Genomic DNA, 15,158 nt, shown 5'->3' with positions numbered 1-15,158 from the left:
TTCTAAGTGTCAATTAAATTTGTTTTCTGAGCTACTGGAAATGTCTGTTACTCTCAAGTATGTCATTTGTAAGAGGAAAATTGAACCTCTTCATAATGTCAGTGTCCTGTAAGATACTTTGTCCTTCATTGGGTATTCGTTTTAACTCTCTCTTGCTTTCTTTGCTTAGTCCTTTTTATGGTGTGGAAGTTAATGTCTCTCTCATCCACTTGTTCACATTTTTCTGAGCTGAGTTTGTCCCCAGGTGTATCGTAAGTATCTTTATGCTAGTCCACGACAGTTAAGAATTATTTCTGGTTTGTGTCTCGAAATTTGTTGTAGTTGTTGAAGTGTTGTAGTAATTGTTTAATGTAATGTACAAAAAAGCTGAGACAAGGTCTGTTGTTTTGTTTTGTTCCTCCTTCTTTTCAATACACAAGTATTCAGTATCGGCTGATTAATTGTTAAATGTGGTATCACTAATTACAACGAGTAGGTCAGATACGTCATTTCCCTGGTATAATTATTGCCTAAGTGGGATGATATCTAATGCCTGTCATGTGGTAGGAAAAATCGCCGATGTCAATAAGCGGGAAATCAGCCGGGCCCCATCTCTGCAACAGAAGAAGCCGTAGAAACAGGTCCATCAGCCTTGCTTCAGCAAAACGATAATTCACGTATGCCAGGAATTTTTATCCTTGATAAAGATGGTGAAATGAGACTGAATCCTGCCTTTGCCCCACCACAGGGCTGCTCCCGTGCAGCCGGTGCTGCGTGGGTGAGGCAGCGCTGCCTTCAGGGGCGAAAGGCTGCTGCCAGATTGAACACAAGGTGAACGTGCGATGTCTTTGGCATTCAGATGTGGAAGAGACTGTTTGTGGTAGTGGGCGAATGATGTGTTTGGAAATTGGGTGTGTGTATTTCATCATCTTGCCAGCAGGGATCTCCCTTAGCCTGTGCTTCGTGGACATCATGTGTCTGGTTTTTTTTGATGGTGGTGGTGGGTTTTTTTTTGTGGGGGGGCGTGTTTTGGGGGGTTTTTGGGTGTTGGGGTTTTTTGTTGTTGTTGTTTTTCCCTCTCCTAGCCATGCTTTGACACCGACTGGCAAGCCAGATCTCTCTGGGCTAGTTGATTCAGAATGGCTATCTATCTGTACAAGCAGGCAAGCAGCTTTCTTCCAGATCAAATATCTGATTATCTCCATGACATCCTCCTTTGGGGATAGAAGAGAAGTGCTTGTCACTGCTTTGTGCAGAGCTCTGAACAAGAAGCGGGTATCTGAAGCATTGAACTAAAGGAACGGGAACGCGGTCCTGCTTGGACAGAGCTGGATGTGAATTGTGGCATGAGCACTCCTAGAAATTAGAGGTAGAAATCAGACTGGAAGGCCTTAAATTAGACTTAATAGATCCATATAATAATTTAATTCAAAGATAGGATTCTAACATTCTTTTGATTCATGTTTTATGTACATTTGGCATCTTTATCCCACATAGTAGCTTTTTCCTGATGGGGCAAAGAAACATAAAACCAAAGAAATTTGGTATGTGGAGAAAAATTAATGGTATTAGAGCACTTCATCTGCTCCCTTGATGGTGTGAGGAGATTGTTGCTGCTCTTCGTATCCTAATGCTTGCCCAGCATTCCTGTCACAAACCTGTCCTTTCTGGTAGACTAAACCATGAAACCTAATATGCTGGGAAGTTCTTTTCTACACTTCTCCATATTCAGGCCATTCTGCTTTCTTAGTTTTGTGTTTAGTTCATGTTTTCTTATAACCGCTATGGTGATTCCTTTGTCTGTAAGATTGTGGTGTTAGTATTGACCTATTGTAATTACCTTTGGCTGTAACTAAGCTGAATAAAAAAAAAAAAAAAAATCACAATCTGTATTTGTATTTCAACCATCTTTATAGTTTATGATACTGGTATGAAAAGGTAAGGATCTGTTACTGTGGTTTTGTTTGTTTGTTTTGAAAACCCATGCTCTTTCCCGCTAGCCTTGGATTATTTGGGCTGTTGCTGAGAGTTACAAAAGCAGCATCTCTGTCATCTTTTTCACTTGAGAATTTGCTTTTGTTTCTAGAGCAGAATCTCTTGGTCACAGCAGTTCCTTAGCATATCCTTTATTCTTGCCCTCAAAATTAAACATTGTCCTTTTTTTTCCTTTTTAATGCTGTTTACTTATTTTTTGTTCTAGACCATGATGAAATTAACGTGCTCTGCCAAACGCAATGAGAAAGGAAAAAGCTGCTACACCTGGGGCAAGGACCAGTCTGCTGTAATATTACACAATTTCTCAAAAATCCTTCATGTGAAGGCAAAGAAAAGCAGCGAGCAGCTGTGCGTTTGCTCCCCCAGTCGCGGTCGTGTGCGTCAGCCATGCGGTAGCATGCCCCTCAGTCGGCGCTGACAAGGCGTGTGCTAAGTGAACCTGGCATCACAAGGTTGGTAAAATAAACCAGCTTATTTCCAATAGCTATCGACAGGTTTTGCAGTGCGAAATATTGCTCCTATTCCTTTTATTTGCCTCCCCGATTCCATTATTTTCCAAAAAAAATGGTTTTGTAATGCAAGGAGCTGACATCTAAGATTGGTAAGAGAAAAGGCTTGCTTCTGAGTTGCTATTGTGAAGAAAAGGAACAAGCCCAGGGAAAAGCCACTGGGCTTCTGTTCTCTTTTTTTTCTTCCAGTTCAGGTCTTCGGGAGTTAGCTGTGTGTTTTAATGATGTCTCAGAAAAGTCTGAGAGCTGAATTTTATACAAAGACTAATGCAAACAAGATATTGCTCAAAAAGGTAACAGTGGTAGGATGCTATGAAGAGAAGTAAGGCAGTAATACTAGAGAAGGAAAAGAGGTGAAGAAGGGATACTGCAGAAAGAGAGAAAACAGGAAAAAAAAATTGGGAGAATTATGACAAAGGGGATAAATAGCGAGTCAGTGTGATGTCGAAGGAGAAAACTATTAAATATCAGTAACAAGGTTAGCATTCTAGATTTGTCCAGGTGGAATAGCTTATGTGCGGTCACCTATCAAAAATGTGTAACGTTGATCACGTTTTCTGTTTTCAAAGCTGAATCTCCTTTGTAGTTTTTCCTGCTCTCATGGAAATGAGACAAGTTTAAGGTGAAGGTGAGGTCTTAAAAACCACAGCAGGTGGGCAAACTAGTATTGCTTGATTTTTTTTTTTATTTTTATTTTTTCTTAAATTATTATTCACCCCCTCATCCCCCATTTTTGCTGGCTGGCTGAGGCATCAGGGAGCCATTTCACGGGGGAGGTGAGGCAGTTTCAGGTGTTGCATGCCCTTGTCTTGAACCTGCCAGAGGTGAGAGCTGAAAGCAGAGTCCTACAGGGTTGATGCTTGTGTTGCACGTTGGTCTGAGATGAGCACAGCAGACTGCAGCATGCTCCTGGTTTTGATAACTAGTTAGGTATTGAGGGCAAGGGGCCTGCTTGGTGCCTCCCTGTTTTTACTCAAGGAGAACAAAACCCCGCTCAGTCTGTAATAGCAGTCAGTATGAGTACGAACCTACAAGCTTGAATTTGACTTCAGCATTTACATGTATGAAAACATATTTACCCCAAATTAAAAATTCTGCGTGATTGATATATTCTGATACTTTGCCTTCATCCAATTGCCGAGGAAACCTTAGGGAAGCAAATGCACCTTGATATTCTGTGTTGCAATGGCGGCAGTTATTTATTCTGTGCTTTAGGTTATGCAGACTCCATTTTAATTTTGCAGTGAGCTTGTATCAATATTATTTTTGTTGTCATGCACATCATTTTTGGTGACAGCCCTGTTTAAAGAAGTTGTAACTTTAACAAGCCATCTGTTAACCTTACGTAGAAAGGAAATGCTTTTGTCAATTACTCTAATGAAATCACAAAAATCATTTCCTGGTCTCCAGTCGTAGCCCAGTCATCCTATCTTCTGTCAATAGGAGGATATTGAAACACACAGGAAAATACGTGCACACTTTTATCCTGCCCTGCAATATAGCCACAGTGTTGTATTGTAGTGCAGCAAATTGTAATCAGCCAGTGATGTCAGAAAGTTTTATTTTCCATTAAAAATTCTCTGTAGTGCACAAACTTTTATTCGACATCAGAGAGTTTCCTCTTCAGTCAGGTAGGAAGGCTGGGCACAGGAACCATGGGAAGACATTTTGAGTTTATGCCAGCCTGATTAGTAAAGATACTGATTTCATGACTTAAGAGATTAGAAAGGAAGGAGAAACACTTCACATTAGGTGGGAATAGATAAAACTGCAAAGTGACTCCATTTTGTCATTTGGGATGAGGCCACTAGAATGGCTGAATGGAAGGAGGAGAAACAGTGGATAGAAAAGGCTGGAGTTAACGGGAAAGGGAAAAATGAATGGTGAAAACGAGGAAGAGCAAGGAAGGACTCCGGCTTTGTGAGCTCTTCAGATGGAAGACATTCATGAGGGGATAAAAAGAAACATGGGAAAATGCCTATGAGCTGGCAAATAAAGGTCCAAGGAAAGTCTTCGAGGGACCTAAATGTATTGGCACTGTGCAGTGTGAGCTGCTGACGTGGGAAAGTCCCAAGCCCAAATGAAGGGAAGATTTGTCCTTTTCCTTTCCTCCTCTCAGAGAGGATTTGACAACTCATAAAAGGAGGTGGGAGATAGATGCAGAAGATACTGGCATGGAGTTGCTCTGGAGCGGGGTTGGAGTTGCCCAGGCCGGTTCCTGCACAGTGCATGCGTTTACGGGTACAAGGGACAAACCATGCAAGAGCAGCCAGGTGTAGCCCCAAGAGGCAAACTTCGTGCAGCCTTCCTGCCTCCCCAGCCCTTCTGGATGCCGGAGCAGGTGGGTAAGGCCAGCACCCAGCACTGTGTTGGGGCAGCATCGGTGCAAGTGCGTCTTGCAGCCCGCCCTTCCCGCTTCCCTCTTGACCAGTGCTCTCCAGCAACGAGCTTGAGGATCAGAATCAGTTCTTTTATTGCAACGTTATCACTAATGGATCTGGAGCCAACACTCAAGATGGAAACGTTGAAAATAATCACAGTGCTACTCCACAGCTGTCATCTTTTGCATTAGAAGAGCTCTTAATACTGCAGTACCTTCTGCGTGGTAGACTTATTTTTGGTCCACGGTGTAAAGGTTGAGTGCACTTTTTTGGAAGAACCTGCTGAATGCGACACAGCATGATGTGGTTGCTCTTACAGGGTAAACGAACTGCTTTCATGATTTAATTAACCAGTTGTTCTGCTGATCCCCGAGTTTACTCAGACTTGAAAGAAGTAAACTTAATTAAATAAAACAAAGCTTTTTCCTTCCCACACATGCTCTGGGCCCTTTTGCTTTTTCTGAGAGATAACAAAAAGCTTATAAATAACAGGCACAGCCTTTTTTTGTTGCTGTTGTTGACCTGTTGCAAAAGGCCAGTGGAAGAAAGATTATGCACAGGTGCAGTGCGTGCACGGCATCAGAGGAAGAGGACACATGGGTGTATGAAATGAGTTGGGTTTTTTTAATTTAACCTGTGTTAGGTTGGCAAAAGGATAAAACTGCCAAGGTTTCAGTGTTGCCTGTTGCAGGTCAAGATAATTTTGACAAAAAGTGGTAATGTTCAAGTTGAAACCTTATCAAAACAGAGGAAAGAGATGAAAGAGGTTTGAATTCAGTTCTCAGCTTATCCAAAGGCTTTTTTTATTTAACCACCTTAAGCCAGGTAACCCCTTGGTGCCTTGCAATGTAATTCAGCAGCAAATCTGGATTAAGTGTTTTCCCCCAGCCAGAAGTAGCCGCCTGTTCAGTTGTACTAGTCAACCGTTTGTCTGTGTGTTTTTGAGAGCACAGTCAGAAATTTCAAGTGGTTTCTATGTCCGGCCACAGATGGAGAGCACTGTGTAAAAGCACCTCCTTGTCCAAATGCGGGCTTTCTGCCTCCTCTCAAACGGAGCTGCTCCTGGCAGCAGCTTAGGCCCTCTCCTAACACCACGTCTTCACTTCTAGTCTTGCGTGTGTGCTGGGGAGGCTTACGGAGGGAGACGTAATCACGGGAAAGACAGTTCCCTTATATTCTACTACATGCGCTTATGTCATGTGTTTGCCATTTGCAAATGACGCAGCATGTGTCTATGCAGGTGTCGTTTACGGTGTGCTATGCCCAATTCACCAGCAAATATCTGATAACTACTTTCACCATGTGATTTTTCAGGTGAATTTGCACCTGCCTAGCAGGAAATTCATTCTAGACTGTATTTTCTTACTTGTTTGTACTAATAGGGTAAGAGAAAGTGGTTGGGGTGAAAAAGCTCAATAAAAGCAAGAAACACCGAATCTGTTTAATCCCCTTTGTCCTCTGGAGCAATTCTCCCATCAATCAAAACCGAAGATTGATTGAACACAATTTGTTCTTGACTAAAAACAGATTTAAAAATAAGCAAATATTTTGTCCAGGTAGTTTGCCAGATAGTAAAAATTGGTTTGAATTATCTAAAATGAACTTTTTTTTCCCATCTTTTCTTTCTAAAAATTAGTACTCTCTTTTCCCATCTTTCCATTTAATTCCTAAAAGCGTTGTGAAAAGATGGGAGGTGTAGTGTTAGTTCACTAAATATACTGTTGCGAATTGTACCAAGCTCTACTTGCACAAACACATCTTTGTTAAATCTTCATTAACCTGGTCTGGTCTACACTTGCATCCTCTTGTCAATATTCAGTTATACGTCTGCTCACAGTTTACCACCCTAATCTTTTACCCATTATCCTGGTTACTGTTTACCTAATGCTTTTAGCCTTGAATATTCTTATAATGTTGTATTTCTCTGAAACAAAATTTGCACCAAGTGTTACTAAAAGCAAAGCCCTCTGATCAGGCAGATGAAACTCATTAGTGTTACATTTTAAGGAGCCTTTCTTTGATGCAAACTAATTAATTTTGCCCCATTGCAAAATTGTCCTAACTTTAATGGGAGCTAAAATCTAATAAAATAAAAGAAACTCAGAGGGGAAAAAACGTCTGTCATGATGACACAGCAAGATGAACAGCTTTTGCTGATCTTGGAAACGATGATGTGTTTTACAGCTCCGAGGCTGAACGTTTTGCAATTGCCGGTGTGTTTAAAGTCCCTACTGTGAATTGATGGGTTTACGTTGCTTGCTGGCTTTCATCCTTACAGCAGAAAGTAACTGTGATTTAATTCACTTTGTTCATGCTGACCAGTGGTCAGCGTTAGTGCCTGGACCACAATTTGCCCTCAGTAGTCTGTTTTGCTGTGTGAATACCAGGATTTCAGTGGATGGGGGGTGGTGCGTGTCGAAAATCTGCAGACTGAGAACGGTCCTCCAAGCTCATTTCACATTGAAACACTGCTGGAATATAACAGATTGGCTAGGAATGAAAAATCTGGCCGCATCCCCTGTTTCAGAAAGGCTGATTGTTTACAGAAAGGAGGTGAAATGAATACAAAAAACCCTACTTTAACAGGCAGGCCCAACTGTGATTGTTTGGACCTTAGAGTCGGCTCTTGATTTCCCTTGGCCTTGCTATTTTTAAGGTGTATGAAATATATTGAATGCAGTCTTTCTGCTTCTTACATTCAACAAATCTAATGTCGGATAAACTTCCTAAATGAATATGAATATGGTAGAGGCTGGTTACTGGCGTACGCTCATGGTATGGCTGTGTTGTCAGAAGTGCCTGAAGAGCTCTCCTTCTCTTTTCTGAATGGATCAAAGTCTGCTGAATCGCTTTCTGAGCTGCGCTTACTCATATCATTAGCAAGTACAAAGCTTTCTCCTTTGTTAGCTTGTTCCACCTCACTCTGAATGCAAAATATGCTGCTGTTATACTAATTAGGCCAACAGGCTGAGGTTAACAAACACTCCGTTGCTTCTCTTATCAGCAGGCTTATTTATGCATTTGAATATTTTGCTTTGTGTTTGCCTATGATGTAAAAGAACCAGATAATTCTTGAGGTTTTTGAATAGAAATGATAATGCAGTAGAAATAGGGCTAACGGGGTGGTTGCTCAATGAATGGAGTCCACTTCTACTACACTTTCTGCTTAAGGGATGGAGAATTATGGGGACCTGGTCAGAAGTAATCCCTGGCTTTGGATCCCATGTTACTCTGAGTGCTAAGAGTGGCTGTTTTCAGTGCTGGTAGCTGAGGTTGCCTAGGGCTCTCAGACACTGTTCTCCTCGGATGCTTTGTGTTTCAGGATAAGCATTTTGCACCCTGTATTCTGAGCTCTCTGCAGCTCACAGCAATGGCGGCTTTGGTGCCAGAGCCCTCAGCACCGAGCAGCTTCTCAGCCTCTCTCCCCCTGCCAGGGCTTCAGGGCTGATGGCCAGCACTGGTGCAGAGCAGCTGTGTAAACTTGGCTCAGGCTGCTGTGGAAACATCTGTGAGCCTCCTCTTCATTCATCCTTGCCTGAGCTACGCGGCAGGTATGCTGTGCCTGGCCATGTCCCTCGCTGATCCCAGCTTGCTGACTTCACTTCCCAGCTTGACCTCAGACCTGCTCGCCACTCCGGATTTGTCTGGAGATCTGTTGGCTACACCTGGGTGCCATCGCCAGGCCTGCCCTGCTCCCCTCACTCAGGCGCGGTGGCATTGCCCGCCCGCCCGCCTGGCTGCCGTCTCTGCACCAGCAACTGTGAGCAGGGCTGTGAAATCCTGCAGGAGGGACGTGGATGCGCGACCCTTCTGCTTTACAGCCTGGGTAGTCATTCGACCGTCCTGCCAGGAGGGCAGGATTGGTGCACAAGCCCAAGCAGAACAGTGTTCATAAGACTCACGTTGTGCTAATGGAAATGCAGTATTTCCTTGTCCTCTCTAAGCTGCGCTGTATTTCCAGGCAGTATGTAGATCAGTTTGTCAAGCTTTCCGCTTGGCTTTCCCGACCCCTGGTTGATGGTTATCACTGGACTAAATCCTGTTTGCTGTAGTAACAAGGGGAATTTTTGCCAGCTGGTGCAGGACCAGAGCTCTGTTGCTTCCTGCAGATTTAACTTGAGGTGACTTGGCCAACACTGAGCAGATAAGGAAAAAAAAAATTGTAATTGCACTTCTGTACCCACTAACTCCAGAGTAGTTGAAGCAAAGAGCTCTTTAAGGATTTCGGTTCCCAATCAGACAACAGTTTTGTTTGAAATGTAGCTGATATTAAATTTGTGATAACATATTCCCTGGTGAAAACAAATGAGAGCATGGTTTCTCCCTTGCCCCAGCAGCATCTTAACTAACCTTTCGTAAAAAGCTTGCAAAGATGTTGTTAGGAAAAACTACACCTTGTTTACTCAGAGCAGCATGTAACTCGTCACTCATGATTTTATTTAGCTTTTATGAAAAGAAAAATATTACCTGCCTCAGATGAAAGGGCTAATATTATTTCTTTAAACACTCCAAAGCAAATATACAAACAGCGAATGGTCTGTTGGCTAGATGTGCTTCACTAGCTTTACACAGCATCTCTGGCTTTTCAAAACAAGCGTGCTTAAAGGCTGTTGATACTACAACTGGCTGACTCGTGCTGAGTGGGTAATTTGCCTGATTGGTTCTTGCACTTTTCATTGGAAAAAGGTGTTTGTAAATGTTTTCGACAATTGCGTAATTTAAATTCCCCTTTACTTTTGTTGCCTATTAACTGCTTGTGAATCAAATACTTTATTATTCAACAGCTATTCAGTAACACGGAGAGTTAACTGATTGCTAAACCCTCATGGGGATGTGGTCCCCTTCCCAGTAGCTGAGGTATTGCACCGAGACTTCCAGATGTTTCTCGGTGCTTGTTCCGAGTACAGCACATGATACTGTCGTAGCCTCACGCTGGTGAAAGGCTGGGTGAATTGCCCTGGGAAGTGGATGTTGGAAGAATGGTAGTTCACAGAAGAAGGGAGCAAATGGAAGAATTACCTTGTTGAAAGCTGGGGATTTCAGATCCATACATTTTTAGAATATTTGAAAAGCTTTTGGATTTGGAGATGTTTAACCCCCAGCATTTAGGTAAATGACCTAAACCAGAATGATAGGTTATTTCCTTTAAGTGAGAGAGGTCAAAGTTTTTGGGAGAATGAAGATTAGAAAGTGAATGGAAGCAAGTGCCGCTGCTTAGGTGTTGTTACGATCAATGCTTTATAAATATTAAAAATCAGTAAAAGAAAATGAGTAAGATTTTCAGACCAGCAGTTTTTCAGGCATCAGTTTATTAGGACAACCATAAAATGCAAGCAGAATATGAGGAAGATCTGTAAAACCTGTACTGGAAACCAAACTGTTTCAAAGGACTGCATGATGCTCATCTTCACTCTTCCCTGCAGCTTCCACAGTGCTTGCCGAAGTGCCATGCAATTCTTAAAGGCATAACTTGTCTGCAGCAGTTAATTAATGGAAAGGCAGAGGGCTGTGATTAGAATTTGCAGTAGTCTGTTCTGGAGAAGGTAATTATGATTAGAGCAGACTTAGTATTAAGTTGTATTAAACCTGTTTTGTTCAGGGATTTAACACTTCATACCTTTTCCTGGAAAAGCTTTAAATGGCCACGTTGCCTCAGGCAAATGTTCCTGGTTGGAAAGGCAGATGGCTGGGTCAAATGAAGTCCAAGGGATGGCCGAGGAGGTTTATACCCCAGAAGAGATGTTGTGAAATTACCCCATTGGAGATTAGTGCACTTTCTCCTACCATGTGGGGAGAAGGGGTAATTCACACTGATGACCTTGATGGGATTGAGAAGACTTTAGGGCTGACTGATTCTCTCCTGCAGTCTTGCTGTGTTCAGGTAATCTTATCTTTCAGCAGAAGTTTAATATCCCTGCAGATCATTCCCAACCTGCCTTTCCATGGTTCTTGTCTCATCATTCGTCACCAGTTGAACAAAATCACCCTCTGACTGTCTCTCCCCCAGTGCTGGAGCACTTGGGAGCCCCTGTACTACATTGATTTTTCTTTTTTCTTTCTGTTTCTTTTTTTTTCCAGACCAGCTTCCTCAAACTGTTGGTGGATACAAGACTTGTGCTGTGTCTGGAAAGATGCTCCAGGTTAGTTGAGTCCCTACGTATTTTACCTATGACCCATGAAGAGCAAACTTTTTCAGAGTGGGTGGAAGAGGAGACATAGGGCAGGTGGTTTATGTTGTTCTGTTTCGTAGGCAGCAAAAAGTGAGTCCCTTTGCTGTGTGGCTTTCTAGGGAAGGGAAGATCTGGAGGTGTGTGTGACAGTTTGCTTTTAATACTTTTCAGCCTAAAAATTTCCAGAGCATTTATCTACAAATGTGTACCCACAAGTGTCAGCACCACTGGCTGGTTGCAAACTCTGCTGTCAAGTTCCTGCCTTGAAGAACAAAACAGAACCGCCCCAAAAACTAGAGGAGAAGAGTCACCTCCGAGTTAGCAGCTGAGAAGCAGGAATAGAGTTGTGGCCTCTTTTGGAGCCCCTTGACATTCCTGGAGCTACTCTGGCAAAGGGCCCAGAAAACATGGGACTTCTCAGTCTGACACTACACTCTCACTTGGATCTGGAGGCTGCTGAGAAGAGGAGGATTCATTTAACGAGGAATTATGAGGGAATAATGTAATTGAAAGCCAGCTCTCATAGCCTTCATGGTGAGTGCTATCGCAGTTGCTCTGTGCCAGTGCAACAGGTTTTGCGGCAGCCGCACATGGCAAAGTGCTGTCTTGCAAAACGTGCGATCAGCTTGACCCACTTTTGAGCAGGGTCAGACCTGTACTCGATCCTCAGGTGCTGATTATCTGTCTGGAGGGCTTTGTCTGTATGAGAGGCTGTATGTGAGAAATCTCCCGTGGGCTTTAAAAAAAAAAAATAAAAAAAAAATCACTGTATTGCCTTGTCTCTCATGAGATAAGGAGAGGCCTGTTTCCCTATGGTGTTGATGCCCCAGGTTATCTCTTTGTCCTTCACAACTCTTTCCCACCTCAGGGTCTGTGTAGACTTCTGACATCCCATTGAAAACTTCTGGCCTCTCTCTGCCTCAGTGCTCCAGCAAGACCAAATCTGTGACAATTCAGACATTTTCTGGGTCAGTCTTCACTCGTGCCACCTCCTCCCAGGATGAGCAGAGTAGCACCTGTGCAAGTTGCTGTCCTGTTCGCATTGCACTCCGTACCTGACTGCCAGCAGTTTTGCTGTGCCATATTGCTCTTTTCTGTGGTGAGGGGCCCAAGCCACCATTCTTAAATGGCAGGATATGCTGCCAGCTTTTGGGAGAAGGTAGAAGTGTCCCACCGTCTGTGAAAACTCAAAGCAGCAGTTGTGCTCACAACAGAGTGATGGTGTTCTGAAATCATACAACCCTAAAACTGTGGAGATTCAGCTTTTGGATGAAACCTTTTAAATAGTTCTCCTATAAAACCATCTGCAGGTTCACAGGAGCTGGAAGCCCTGCGTGGAGAGGAGCAGAGCAGGCTCCAGTGAGTACCCAGTGAAAACGGGCTGTAATCGAGTCAGTTCATGCTTTGTGGTTCTGCTCTTTCAGACTACAGGGCATTGGCTGTGGTGAACAAGCACTTCTTACTAAACCAGTGAATCAGCTTTAATCTGCTTCCTAAAATTCTGGGCACCCCAGTTATCTCTTTATGTAACTAATTAATTTCATATTAGGTTAAATTTCCTTGGCTGTTACTGTACTGCTCGTGTTGTATCAGCAGTTACAGGCCAAGCTGACCATGGACTCTGCAGTGTTAGGTATGAGGAGAGGGATGATCAGTGTCCCAGAAAGCTCCTGCTCAAATTGGAAATGACAGGGCGAGGACGGGAGGCAGGGACACTCCTGTCTGTTTACCAGACTGGGGCCTCCGAGGTAGGAAGTGCCCTTAAATCTGGCATAGCTGGCAGCTCAGTTTGTATCCCCTCCGTGCTTACGTGCTGTGAAGCTCGTGTGCTTCTGCTGAGCTCAGCTTCACCATCTTGTGTCTTGGTGTGGCCCCTCGGACTGTCCTGTGCCCTTCCCTGTGCTTCGTACCTTCAGGTACCTGTAGATGATAACCAAACCACTGCTTCTGTTGTCTCCTGGGGAGAGAGGCTCCAAAGCGGGTGTTCAGAAGTGCTTGGGTGGCTGACACTTTGCTGAACATCTTTACAGGTCTGGGCTGTAGGGGAGGACATCCATGTCCCTTAACACTAGAATGATCCATATGTGTACACCAAGAATAAACTGGCTTTCCCAATGTATCTTGTGAAAGCTTATAGCGTTTGAAGGAGAGGGAAAGGCAGATCTGAGTAAAAGTAAAAAAAAAAATAAAAAAAAATCCTTCATTCACAGTTAAAGTGACCTGAACTCAGCTGTCTTCTGACGCCTGAGGAAATGTGAGTGAGAAGTGTATCTTTTGTTTTCTTTCAAATTTTATCAAGGATGAGCACAACATTTTGACAGAAAAGAAAGCACGGGAATTTCAACCTGGCTGCTATCAGGAAGTACTGGAAACCCAGCCTGAGCCCAGATGTCCAAATAAAAGATGCTTACCTGTGATGGAAGAGCTTCTAGAGGGCGACCTAGTGAGTAATTAAAACGAAAATCATGCACAGAATGACATGTTAGTTCTTATTATTGCTGAATTTGAGCTAGGGAAAACTGACAGATTAGTCATATTCTATCATAAACATCTTACTGTGCCCGTGTTTACGGATTCATTATTAATATCAGGCTCTCATATACTTAAGATTCTGGGTAAAGATCCTACAAATTGTTTGCTTTTTGAGTCAGCTTGTTTGATCGGGAGATCTATTCTGCAAGAAGGAAGTGAAATGTCTGTTGTAGAGCTAAGACATATCATGAATAAATACTGCATTTTCTTTATGAAGAGAAAATTGAAACATCTGGTCATGAAATACATCCCATTAGCAAACTGGAACAAACTGGCTTTTCCAGCTATGTCATCACCTACAGCCATGCTTTTTCAATCCCCTGCTGTGTCTGAAGGGCAGAGCTAGTCACCCTCAGGCCTCTTAGACACAGGGCTGTTTGAAGTTCAGTGTCTGCTAGGAAGATGGAAGACACTGACACCATTGGAGATGTCCGTGCAAGTGTGACTGTGTCCGCCTCAGTTAGGTGTTAGCTCGCATATTGGCTTCATCAGTATAATTTATCATTTGCATTACACCAGTGTTTAAGAGATCTATCTGGAATCAAGGTTTCAATACTTTAGGCACTGAAGAGAAAAATACTGGAGATTTTTCAGACACTTGAGTAAATTAGGGTAAACTAGTCGTTGCTGATTTTTGAGCATTTCTTTGAAAGGTAGGTTTGTAAGGAACGGAAGGAAAGACCAGAATCTGTTTTTCAGCAGCCCCGTGCCCAACACAAAACAATCAATCTCTCCTCCCCCGGACCCCTAAAGTCTCCACGGGATTATGCTCCTGGGGAGTGTTTTGGCTTCTCCTGCTGTGTACCACAAATCCCATTATCTTAATGTTGTTGCCAAGTCTGAGCTGAGAGGAGACAGTGAGGACTGGGCTTATTGGAGTCTAAAAACCACGATAGTTTCTAAAATATAAATATATGTCTAGATCTATACAGAAAATAAATGACGCTATATATGAGATATGAAAATATATATTTTCCTGCTAATTGAAATGTAGTTATTCTTCTGTACGTGCAGAAGTTTTTTAAAAAAGAAGTAATGTGCTGCCAATTTCTTTTCACAGCAACAAATGCACTGTTATTTTTAGCGCATAACTCGATACCTCTACCCGCCGTGTTTCTCTTTGGGACTACATCCTGCACTGCACACTTCTGCAGCGGCTTTGCAGAGCATTTAGGGAAGCTCCTCACCTGGGCTGCTGATTCCCCGTAGCTAAAGCATTGCCTTGCAGGCAACTCTGCTGATTTACCCTCAGCTGCGGACTCAGCCCTCACAAGGTCTCGTTTATTTATGCAGTTTGCCTTCCTTTTCCCACAGGTAGCGTATATATTAATTTGCGATGAGCGGACACATGTTGGGAGGAGGCTGCGTGGACACGATGGTGGCAGACAGGCCTCCTCCAGCCCAACGCTCGCTCTCCTCAGCCCTGTGGGGTGCAAACCCGTGTTGGCTACAAACCCCACAAAAAGTCAGTCTTCTCTGACCCCCCCTTAATCTTCGTTAGACAGGTGACCAAGGAGGTGTAACTCAGGAGGGAAAGCACCTCGTTTTGTGCGGGTTTTTTCGGGGTGTGAAGATGGTGGGTGGGAGATGGC

Source organism: Nipponia nippon, unplaced genomic scaffold (assembly GCF_047370975.1).
Source record: "Nipponia nippon isolate SJK-2023a ecotype South Korea unplaced genomic scaffold, ASM4737097v1 scaffold_10, whole genome shotgun sequence".
Lineage (NCBI taxonomy): Eukaryota > Metazoa > Chordata > Aves > Pelecaniformes > Threskiornithidae > Nipponia > Nipponia nippon.
Note: the sequence above shows the minus strand (reverse complement) of the source record.